This window comes from Amblyomma maculatum, chromosome 8 (genome assembly GCF_055883805.1).
Source record: "Amblyomma maculatum isolate TAMU_Amacu chromosome 8, ASM5588380v1, whole genome shotgun sequence".
NCBI lineage: Eukaryota > Metazoa > Arthropoda > Arachnida > Ixodida > Ixodidae > Amblyomma > Amblyomma maculatum.
Window position 1 is genome coordinate 107,303,082 of NC_139351.1, and position 12,479 is coordinate 107,315,560.

At 50.3% G+C, this 12,479-nt stretch overlaps 1 protein-coding gene across 4 annotated transcripts in view; it reads left to right on the forward strand.

Annotated features, from left to right (window-relative positions):
• Nucleotides 1-12,479, forward strand: part of LOC146182138 (uncharacterized) — a 184,537-nt gene that overhangs the window by 119,558 nt on the left and 52,500 nt on the right. The gene's annotated exons all lie outside the window — the stretch shown is intronic.

The window sequence follows — 12,479 nt, forward strand, 5'->3', positions numbered from 1 at the left end:
GGGTGAAATTGTGCAGCAGAGCCTGTAGTTTGCCTGTTATATATATATTTTTTTTACTCTTGCCTTGTACAGATGCTCGAAGAGTGAGAGAGAGTGCAGTTGGCTAAGATTCGGGGGTGGGCTGTACCTTGAGGATTAAAACAGTCGGAGGGCCCAGTCGAGCATTCTAGGCTAAGCGGTCAAATGCAGTGCATCATCGGCTATGCCGACGAAAGGGTCTCCCCTGTTGCTAGCCAGTTCAAAGTTTGTTTTTCTTTAAATTTTGCTGTAAATATCTTTGAATGTGCCTAACCTGTATTTATGTAAAATTGTGTCCATATAAATTTCAAGTTCAATCACTCATCACTGTCATCATAGATTGCGTCCCAAATCCGTCTCTGACGAGCTACTTCTGCAGCAGTAAGCAAGCCTTCGTGTTTTCACCAATGATCAACTCGGGTCGCCACCACGACCTCTGAAAATTTAGTATGTTCATAGGCCGCACGCTTTGTATCGGGGTGGCCGATGAAAAGAAAACAAAAAACAAATTGAAGGGTCAACGCTGCTGAACCGAATATGGAGCGAAAGCATTAGCTGCCAGTGACCGAGCGTTCTTCGCGGCTGTTTTAAGTCATTCGTGACTGCGGCCACGGACTACACGACGGGCCGAAACGCTGAGTAGCATTGCTTTCGCAATAATAATAATAATAATAATAATAATAATAATAATAATAATAATAATAATAAAAAAGCTCCACCTGACGGTTCAGCACGCGCTCTTTTGCCTTAACTATCCATTTCCCCTGTGGCGTTGACAAACGCCTGCCCTGAGTCAAAAGGGATCAGGACCTCTCACTTACTGTCGGAGGTCTCTTACCTGATTCACATTAGTAGCAGGTACTGAGCCTCTGAGTACCCTTGGGAGTAGACGTGTGCCTTGTCTACTCCGCTTCTCGTGGAGCGCATCAAATGCTTCCTTTGATCAGTGTCGCTGTCGGGTTATGACGCCCGCCAGTTTCTTTTCCACCTAGATTTGCCAAGCCTATTGCAAGAAACGCAAAGGACATGTGTGTCTGGCTTGTGCCGAGCTTTTTGGCTGCTGCATTAATCGGAAATGGGCTTTTGGCACTTGACTCAATAATAGGTCTCTCTCTCTTCTTTTTAAGGTAGAGGTTAGTTCCGCAGAAAAAACCAGAAGTGTATACTCTGTGATATGTTCCAAACATTGCTCTTGCAACAGCTTTATCTTGTGTAGACACCTACTTAAACGCCGCATCGCAGTGAAGCAAACAAAAAAACAAAAAAGGTAAATACGCGCAAAAAATACGAGAACAATTCGGTGCTTTCGCGACTGGATTGATCATCGATCAATTGGAATTCATTTATGTGATGGAGAAGCAATTTTATGTCATAAAGCACAAGACTCGCGTAGGCCCGCACGTGTTTGAAAACGCTTACCAGAACCATTCTTTCGTAGCCATTGCCTTAGAACTAAGTATTAAGGTTGAAAGTCGGCATTCTACCCCTAAGTCGGGGCGTGACGGTTCGCCTGAGCTGACTCACTGGAGTGGAGTGTCGCAATCATTTTCCTCGTGCCTTTGGCTTTGCAAAGTTTCACTGCCCACCACCTACTGTTTTGGATCGGCACAAGAAGCTCATTTGCAGCGTACAGAAGGAGAACAAACTTCATTTAGTGAGCCAGATCACTCCTGCTTCCCAACTATGAATTGGACGCACATTCGGAAGTGATTTTACAACTAATTAAGCGCCTTCTAGCCGCGTCTTGGTGATTTCTCTAAACAATACACATTGTAGACGTTTGAACACTGGCTGCGGTTGTCAAAAAAAAGGGGGGGGGGGGGGGGGGGGGGGTGAGGAATGAACAGCTGTCGTTGCGCCCGTCCACGCATTGCGTGGCTTCGCTTCCAAAATCCGTCGGCGCGTACATCGCGAGACTTCTCCTGCAACTCGGTGCCGAAGAGGGGTGCGGTGCGATTCGCTTTCACGCGCGCACGCCTCCGTGTGTTGTAGCGACGAGGGAGGTTTACTTCGTCCTTCACGGGTAGTGAAAATGGGGCGAGAGTGGTGGTGGGAGTCAAAGATGACGGCAAGGCCTATGCGCTGCCACAGCGCCGGTGGAGTTCGGCGACTCTTGTTTTTCTCTTACGGAGGCCGAAGCGGCGATGCCTCGCGGTCTGTCCCGTTCGCGCTGGGAGAGGACGAGGCGCCAGGTATGATGGGCGCTACGTGGCCGCCGGCGTTGCTGCGGCTGGCTGGTGACGTTGAAGGTCGCTTCCTTTTAGATTGCGTTTAGACAAGCATCGTAGCGGAGTAGCGGCTTCTTTCGTTGCCGCTAGTTGTATTGACTGCGCATAATGGAGTCTTTAACGGCTCTCATGAAAGTAGGCTGCCATCGTATATGTGTGCGCTTTTGTTACAGCTAAGTGCGGTAGCTTACCTTCGTGCTTCCAATCGCAGTTGACGCTTGGTGGCTATCAGGCCAGCGCACTTCGCTGTGGAACAAGCACCCACTTTGTCGAAGAGAACAAATTCGTAGCCAATTCTGAAATAATCCTGCAATTTATTTGATGGGTATTTTTTTCTTCTCAAAGAAACTCCAGGAAAGCAGCGAGGTTCTCGCGGTTTGCTACTCAGTAATTGTTGGTTGAATGCTGACGTGGTTCCTCACATAAGTGCAACTACTCGTACGGCTCTCGTGTGGCCAGCATACTTTCACATTCCGGGTCTTTGGACCCCTGTATGTTCTTGATGCGGCCGATAGCCACCTTTCTTTACACATCTAAATCGCCTCACGGCAGTTCAAATGTGAAGATTTGAGTACAACTCTCCCGCAACCTTCGCTCTCGTTGGAGGCAGGTCTTGCGCGCTATGTGCTTGCGTCAAAGGCTCGGCGCGCTGTTGCAGCGGTCGGCGACGCTGAGCGCGCAGCCGGAATGACGACACTGTGCGCAGGCACTTTCGGCTGGTCTTCCCTCCTGACGCCGCTCATTTCGCGTTCGCGGTGGTGCGCCGGCAACACTCGTCTTCCCCCCCCCCCCCCCCACCCCCCCCCCCCTTCTCAATCCCCGGCTTTTATGCCTCTAGCTTTCGCCCGACGATGCCTCTAGCTTTCGCCCCGACGATGCCTCTAGCTTTCGCCCGACGATGCGGGTTCGCGTCGTCGCAGAGTGCCTCAGGAGGAAGGCGACCCTCGGCTTCTTTCTCCGCTGTGCGGCGGCGTTCCCTCTCTCGCTTTGTCGGGTTCGACTAATTGAAAACACGTTTTTCAGCAGCTACCCAGAGAAATGACACGGGTCACTTTCCCTGCAAACCCTATACAAAGGAAGACTAAAGCTGCCTGGGGGCGCCTTGAGTGACCGTCAAAGTGGTTTGGGAGACAACGTAAAAAGACACTTGTGAAAGCGAGAGAGAGAGAGAGAGAGAGAGAGAGAGAGAGAGAGAGAGAGAGAGAGAGAGAGAGAGAGAGAAGGTTCTCCGCCACAGAAGAGACTGCACAGAAAATGTCTTTGGCCATTCAGATTCACCGCCTGTGTTTACCCAGGGCAACCTAGTGCAGTGTTTTGTTGCAGGGCCTTGAAATGGGGTTCGGTCCTTTGACCGTCCTTCCTTTCCCCTCTTCCTACTTTTTGTCCTGAGCGTCCGGCGACTTGACTTCAAAAGAAGCGCCGAGGGTGACTTGGAACGGCAGCGCTTGCCGGTGCCTGCTCTCGTCCCGTTCGCCTGCCAGTTGGTTCTTCTCACTTCGGGAATATTTTACGACCTCCCTCCTCCCCGCCCTCTCTTACGGCCGCCGCTTCGCGTCCCCTCCCGACGAGGTGAGCAAGTACTCTGTCTTCCCTATTTACGGCGCTGCTGTACCGACCGCATTTGTAAAGGACCGGCGCCGCCTTTGCTTTGTGACCCAAAATGCCGCCGGGTAGAAAAAGCGCGACACGACGGGAACCGGAAGTGGTGTCTTCCACTTTCCCCAACACATTACCGCCTCTCCCCCACTAGTCCCCTTTTGCCCCGTTTGTCACGGGACAAAAAAAAAAAAAATAAAATGCGCCCCTGATTTTTTTTTTCTTCAGTTTTGTATTTGGGGGGAACGCATAGCTACGGTGGGGGACATTCGGGAAGCATGTACAGAGGCATTTAAGTGCATCTGACGGCTCCTTGAGCATTTACAGCCGGCGGTCGGTGAAGTCTCGTTCTCTCGAGGGATCATTCATGGCCACTTGAGCCTATTGAGGACAAACCGACGAGAGCGGCGCCTTCTTGATGTCCCTACTCCCCACTGGATCCTTCCCCTGTCGTGCTTGACTTCTTTCCGCTTCCTTTTCTTGCGTCAGTGTACTCTGGAAACCAGAGGTGCGGCGCCTTTTTGTGTGTGTGTGAAGGAATCCGGCTTCCTTGGAGTTGTGGGAAATGTTTCACGCCACTTGTGGCTTTACTCAGCCGTGGTTGTGCCTTCCCCTCCGAGGGTTTTCAATCGCCATTTATTCACTTTCCTTCCCTTCTGATCAAAGGAAATGGACATTTTAAGAGGGCTTGGCCGCTTTGCTCGGATGGCCTTGAATGAGTCCAGGGGCACTGCACTGGCGGTCAGCAGCTTCTGCCGCTCGCGTCTACTCAAGCGGCGACAAATGGGAACTGAGGCGAGGGACACGCAATTTACTTTTAAGCGTTTAGTGCGACTAATGCGACGAGGGAGTTCGGTGCTCAGTTTCGTGCTGTGATGAGAGAAATTTATGCATAATCTCGGCGGCCGCTTTTCGATGGAGGCGAAAAGCAAGGCGCCCGTGTGCTGTGCGATGTCAGTGCACGTTAAAGAGCACCATGTGGTCGAAATTTCCGGAGTCCTCCACTACGGCGTCTCTCATAGCCTGAGCCGCTTTGGGACGTTAAATCCCACAAATCAAACCAAACCAGCATATTTGGTCGCAGTTACTGCAAACGTATCGTCGATCTCCGGTTTGATTGAGGTGACGTGGGGCGGCTAAAACACTGATTTGCTATTTTGTTTGTTTGTGTGTGTGTGTGTGTGTGTGTGTGTGTGTGTGTGTGTGTGTGTGTGTGTGTGTGTGTGTGTGTGTGTGTGTGTGTGTGTGTGTGTGTGTGTGTGTGTGTGTGTGTGTGTGATTCGTTCAAGTCATCGCACAGGAACATACCCTTCTGTGGCTCAAATGTTACTCTATCAAAGCTTTTGGAGAAGTGACTTGCATTTCCCGATCAAAGTGACCTACCTGGTGGTTTTGATGCAAGGTTCGCGGTCGTCCTCTTGCGTTAAGCTGCGAAAAAAAAAAAAGCGTTTCCCTTTAATAAACAGCGAAATCTCCGTTTTTCTTTCGTAGTACCGTGTGGGATTTTGACAGTTGCTAGGTCTACATCTGTATACTTATTTACCTTACAGTCGTTTCAAATGACGCGAAACCGAAAATGAACAAGGTGATAAATGATTCTATATGCATGGCGGTGCAAATAAGTACGAAATAACTGTGACATCTGGCGGGAAGAGCTGAGGAGGAGGAAGCGCCAATCGCGTCTTTGCGGCCATTCCGGAAGTTTCGCAGGCGTTTCCAGTCGCATTTAAATATCGCATGCTAAAAACGGCACATTTTCTTTGTTGCTGTTTTTTTTTTTCTTCTTCGAGCTCTCGATCTGCCGCACGCTTCAGTAAAGTCTCTCTCCCCTTTGCTTCTGTTCTTGCCGTGCTTGAGACGGCAGCAGTCACTCGCCGTTTGTATTGTGCATTCGCGTACCACATTTGCTCATCTGCAATGTACTATAACTGCCTCTCCTTCTTCCACATGTTTTGTCACTCTTCGTGACTTTTCGACGGAAGAGCACATTCGCGTTCTTAACTCGGTTTTTACAGTCAGTGGATCTACCGCATCTCGGCTTTTACAGTCAGTGGATCTACCGCGCCCCGTCCGAAGTGTGTCGTTGGGCCAGCCAAGGGTCAGTGGAAGCCGCAGGCTACTGAGCAACCAGCGATTGCTTCCTTCCCTCTCTCTCACTCTTCCTCGGTGCCGCGTGTCGTGGCGGTGCTTCAAAGAGCATGTCCTGTTCCTTTTACTGCCGCCGGCTGTCGCGGGCGCGCTTGTGTAAGGAGCGGCGGCCTTGGCAGGGGCCGCCGTCCATCGGGCTCTCGCGTGCACTCGCGAGACCCTGTGTGGCTTGCTTTTTTACTTTAAGACTGCACCCTCTCTTCGTTTTACGCTTTCATGTTTCTCCATCAGCAAAGCCGGCCCGTGCCCATGCCTGACGGCGTTGGTCGCATTCGGGTGTCTTGCGTTGCCTTGGAGTCATGCATGCGGACACGAGAGTCCTTGCTCGTTACGTAAAAAGAATCGCCGATGCCAGGTTCGCGCGACCCGATCGCCATTGCCGTCAGCGGTGCATCGCGTTGCTCTTCGCGCACAACGCTCGCGACTGCGGTCGGTCTCGTCTCGTTGCGTCGTCTTGCCCAAGCTGGGGAGCAGCTTGCGTTGCGTGCGACGGGCTTCTTCGCGTGCGCTTTTTCCTTGCCCGTTCTGTGCTGCGTGTAGGGTATTTGTTAGTTTATGACGTTTATTTCTTTTGTGTGGTCCCTGCACCGTTCGACATTCCCAGTCGTTTCAGCGACGAGCAGACATACATCTCTCCTTGCGGCCCGTGTCACGCGCTCTTCATGCGTATTGTAAAGAACAACAAAGGCGTAACTGCCTCACCCTGCGTATGCCCTCCCCTGTCTAAGGTAGGAGGGACCTTTTCACCGGTTGTTGCGGCAATATTCTAGAGTAGTAGTAGTGCGCCGATCGGGGACAGTTTTTCGAATCCCTGGTACACACCTTGAACTGTCCTGTATTGTTTCAGAACTGCGACTACTATAGCCTATAATTATAATTTTTTAGCCCACGCTGTCTGTAGGCAGTGAAGACTGCGGAGGTACTCTACTCTGAGTGATGGGATGCCTTTGGACGGATATAATTGCTCGCTGTCGGCGTTGTTTCGTGCGTGGTTGCCTGTTGAGGAGGGTTTAATATAACGTTTGAACGCAAGGCGGGGATTTGTCTCCCTGAACGATGAGACGCTCTCTTCGGGCGACGGGCGCGTTGGCGACGGAGGTTGTGGGAGCCCTTTATATGCATCTCGAGCCTCATCACATGGTGCACAGGCAAGAACGTCGTACTCATCATCTGCATTGTGATTGGACGAGACACATGTGACGTTCCTCCGCTGTCAGTAGCTCGCTGTCTTATCTTTCACGGAAACCGCATTTTCCTGGGGTGCGTGCAATTTGTAGTACAATGGTAGTAGCCAGTGCTTTAAGTCTGGCTCCACCGAAGGGGTGATCCGAGCACTGCTGGAAAGTGAAATAGAGGGAAAGAGAGAAAGCGGCTGGTTGCCTGTTTTGCAAATCGTTTTATATACAAAGGGGAGGAAGCATTATTTTTCTCCATCTCTGGTTCTCGAGTACGTGTTAGTGATTCGTGTTAATACTGTGAAACTGTCTAAACGCCAGAGAAGAAATCTTCCAATTATATTACTGACAAGAATAAAAATTATTGCCTGCTTTGGTATTCATTCACACAGTCCTTATATATTCAAGCTTGGGGGGTCTCGGACACCTCTTAAATTCTACTGGGGGGGTCTCAGACCCCCCGAGACTGCCCACCTGACTTTAAGCCCCGGTAGTAGCACTTGCAAACAACTGGCTTTATAGTGTCTGCGGTCTTGCGTGTTCCATTTTGTAAGTCGGCATAGCGCCCGTGAGCTTTGCCAGTTGATTGGCCCTCGGTAAACTCGCTTACTATTTTGTGGTGCACATTCTTATTGACGAATGATTGCTTACGCTCGAGAATATTCTGCGCCTAAAAAAATAGTGCACAGTCAGCATTGAATGTCTTGTCTCTTTGTGGGCTGCGTAAGGGGCACGCCTTTTGAAGCCTCGGCGAGGTCCTCGGGAGCCGGTCTGTCTGTCAGCGGTCGTCCTACGCGCTCGTGTGCCTCCGTCCTTACGTGCCACTGTCTGCGGCTGCCACGTCCGTGCTCTCGAAGCCGCCGTCTCACTGGCTTGGCGGTGCTCTCCGTTTCTCTTCCCACTCAAGTCTCCAAGTGACGGCGGCAGATGCCGCGTGACGCTCACTGCAGCTGCCTGAGGGTCAAAAGAAAAGAGAGAAAAAAAAAAAAAAAAAAACCGTCGGACGCGGTCTAGAACGGTTGTTTTGCGGAGGCCGGTCACGTCTTTGGTCTCTTCGATCAGTCTCCTTTTCTCTCGTCGACTTCCCGTGCTCCTCCTCCTGCAGTACCTCTGCTTGCAAGTTTGCTGCGCCGCCGACGTTATCCCAGTGCTCGACGGGCGGTCGGGCTTCTTTCGTATTCGATTGAGTCGCCTTGCTTATCACCCTGATTGACTCCTTACCCCCCCCCCCCCTTTTTTTTGTGTGTGTGTGTGTGTGTGTGTGCGCAGGCTTTTTGTGAACATGGCCAGTAAGCGACACTCAGTGCCGGACTGACACCCTCGTGGAATCTCGATTCCTGACGACCGCAGCCGCGGTTTCTCGTTTATTGCTCCTGCTATCGTTAAAAATAGGTAGTATCGAGGTGCTCTCTGGCAGGGAGTTCAGGCGGTGCAGTTTACAGCGGTGATTAACGACTGGATGTTTATTGGCTTCGTTTCGCCGCAAGTTGCCGCTGCCGCTGGTATTTTTCCGAGACGCGAGCGAAAAGAGAGATGTTATCTGTGGCTTGCCTGTGCGCTCCGCCGCAGCGTTGGATTATCTTTCTTTTATGGGCAGCCGGGCGTTCTTTTAAAAGCCTGGCCGCCTCCGCCTCGCGCGCCAGTGGGCACGCACCTCGCTACCCGAGCCCCGCTCGCAGCGATCTGGTAGTCGGCCGCGGCTGTAGAACCTGTTTTCTGAGCCGAAACTCACGCGACAACGTTCGAAGGTTTCCGAGAAGACGACACTCTCTGTGACGAAGGTAGTACGCGTCATGCATGGCAAAATTACTTTTGAAAGGGAATTAAATTACATTACTAATTACTTCGCTGAAAATCGCAGAAAAGTAATTAAATTGCATTACTCATTACTGCTCGCCAAAAGTAATGAAATTACATTGCAATTACTTCGACTGAGTAATTCAATTACTTTGAAATTACTTTCTAGTTTCCATAAATGCAAAAACTAAGTAAAGTTATTAAACAAAACAACTTGTTCAGAGTATTCTACTTGACTATAGTTCTGCTCAATTCTGTCACCTTTTGCTAATCCGTTACGCTGGCTTCGGATTGCAGCACGTCGTTCCTGCTTTCGCGCACTCTACTTTGTTGTCTATTGAAGAAGTGATGGCGTACTTTAGTAAAAGTAATTTCGAGAGGAATTAATTACTTTGCTGCGAAATTACTACCAAAACGCAATTCACTACATTACTAAATTACCAAGCCGAAAAGGTAATTCATTACATTACAAATTACTGAAAAAAGTATTTACCTTCCAGTAATTACATTACTGCAATTCAATTACTGTCATGTCTGGTACGCGTGAATATCTCCCGCGGATCTCGACCATGGAGCACCGCGCGCTCTTTGAGTGACGGTTTTTACTGCATCGGTAGCCGAGACCACGTTCTGTAAAACTACAAATAGAAGACAGGAGAGCAGGTGTAACCGCGGGCTGGAAGCTTAATTGCCTTAGACGATGTTGTAGGGCCGCAGCTGATGAAGGAGCAGGAGAAGCTGTTCACGAGGGAGGTTACTTAACCCAGCTACACCGCAGGTGGTCGGCGTCATCTGCTTCACTGTGCTGGTTAACGGGGTGCGTATAGGATTATGTATTGAATCAGTTGGGTTCTTTTCGGGCTACTTTTTTTTTTTTTTGTCAGTTATGCACTTTTAAAGCAGGACGTCCTGTGTTGTGAGTTGCTGTATGTTCGAGTGCTTTCTTCGGGTGCGTTTAAGATTAAACACAAGCCGCTGAGCAACGCGCGTACACACGAAAAGCTGAGCGAAGGAACGCACTGAACCTCGGCAAGCTTTTAGCGTTTCTCTTGGTTTTCGTCATCGTTTTGTGCCTTGCTCACTTTTGTCTTGCGCCTATCTCTAAACGCGCTGAACAAGCACCTGTTGGACTTGAGCTGGATGGTGTGGCGAAGCTTGGAACTGCGCTGGACGCAGGGGATTTCAGAACCAGCAAATAGCACGCAGGACATCTTTGACGTGCGGTGTGTTTGACGTAACACTGGGCGACTCTGTACACTGCGTATCGTTGCAATTTTTAGCGAACGCTGCAGTATTGAAGGAGCTCGTTATTCCGTCCGCTAGAGAATGTGCCCTGGAACTTGCTTGCGGGCGCACGCGGCCCGGTCGCGATGTCGTGTTTAATGCTTCGCTCAAGGAATGGTGTGTCAGTCGCAGTAGGAAGGGGAGGGGGCTTCGGCTGGCGCGATCACACGCCACACAGGAGGTGTCGCGCGCGTGAAGAAAAATGATTCGGAAAGACACCCCGGGGCGGCGCTCGTTTCTCTCGCGCATTTAGTCGGGCTCCCCGCTCGCACAAGCGCGCGACGCTGCCACAGCAAAGATGTCCTCTCTGTCTAGGTCCCCCCTCCTCCTTTTCATCCTCCATTCCTCATGATATTTCGCTCTTTCATTTCTGCCAGCATTACTTCCGCTGGAAGCGCGCGTCTATCCGTCTCCATTCTTCTATCCCAGACCTCTTTCCCTTTCCCCTCTCGCCAGTGCGACCTCCTTATGATATCCAGCGGGAAGCGCCGTAATATTAGGGTCCAAGACCGTGCCTTTCGCTTTTTTTTTTTTTTCCCCCGCATATTTTGTGGTGCGGATTCATCCCTGCAGCAGCCCCTGCTTGCGCGTAGATGTAGTGGTTTCGCGAGAAGAGACCTCTGCCGTGTCCTTTTGTAATCTTGTTTCTCTGAGCCGCCGCCTCCGCCGTGGCCTTATTTATAATATAGTACGTGACCGCGAACGCGCTGTCCTGCTGTTAGCCGCGCCTTGTTCGTTCCCTTCCCGCCTTTTTCCTCGACCCTGTGAGCCGGACATTTTTCATGCTGGCGAGAGGAGAGGGAGGCCTTGCCGCCTCTGCCGGTGCTGCCGGCGATGTTGTTGCGTTTCCGTGGATTACCTGCGCTTTTTAGGCGGTTGGTGTTGGCGCAGGTCTTCCAAGGCGGTGACCGAACGCGCGGGAGCTCGCCTGAGGTGTTTCGCGAGAAATTTGGGATGGAAAGAAAAGATAGAGACAATATGCGGTTCGAGCGAACAGTTTAATGAGATTTGGTCCAGCCCTTCTTGTTCTCTCTCTATCTCGCTCTCCGCCTCTCTCAAGGACAAAAGTCTTTTTTTATGGTAAAATGTAGAGACAGCAGTGAGAGGGCCCGGTTAGGGAACGGTCGAGGAACCATCCCAGCTTATCAGACCGTGGCTTCTCTGTTGTCGACGTCAGGGTAGTGTATCTTTCTTCATTTGACGGATGCTGTCACTCCTTGCTGAAGAGTGGCGCCACTTGGTACATGACCAGCAGGAGAACAAGTCGAAAGACGAAGACGGGAGGAGACACAGTCGACCTGGTGTTCATCTCTCATTTCGTCCTTGACCCTTCTTGACTGGTTGTCATAACCGGTCATCCTTATCAAAGAAATATGGACACCAAATTTTTGTTGCGTGTTTTCATGTTAATAGTGCGTAAGACCCTACTCTACATATGCGATCATGGCATTCCCCGTACAACCGCGAAATCGTTTATAGTTGTCTCCCACCTATTTCGGATTTAACAGCCGAGTTCTGTGACATCAAAGTTCTGTAGAGAGGACATGAAGTATGAAGAAACCACGGTATAGTCGCTGTTTCATTGTTGCGATTCATTACAACGCTAAAGCGATCCTATCTCAAAAGCTGGAGTCCCAACGAGTTCAAAAGCTGCGATTATCTCTCTCACGTGACCTATATGGAACGTTGACGCCATAGCCGTCGCTCGGCGCTTGAAACTGAAATCGAAACAAGTTAAAGAACGTGGACTATCCGGAGCCCTTCACTACGGCGTCTCTCATAGCCTGAGTCGCTTTGGGACAAAAAAAAAAGTTTATCTTTTCTTGACGGACTCGTTCTTTCACTTGTGCGCCTTCCTTGGAAATCGACGGCTTACAGCTCATTGTGGCAGAGTTCAGCCGTTTTTCTGTTTCTTTCTTTCTTTTTTTGCCTAGACGAAATTCAATGTATATTAAACGATAGACTAAGAAGCATTGTTTACCCCGCCGGTGTGGCGCAGTGGTGGAGGCGAAAAGCAAGGCGCCCGTGTGCTGTGCGATGTCAATGCAACGTTAAAGAACCCCAGGTGGTCGAAATTTCCGGAGCCCTCCACTACGGCGTCTCTCATAGCCTGAGTCGCTTTGGGACGTTAAACCCCACAAACCAACCAGAAGCATTGTTTTTTTTTTCTGTGCGCTTTCTTTGAAGGCAACAACGCATATATTATTATTATTATTATTATTATTATTATTAT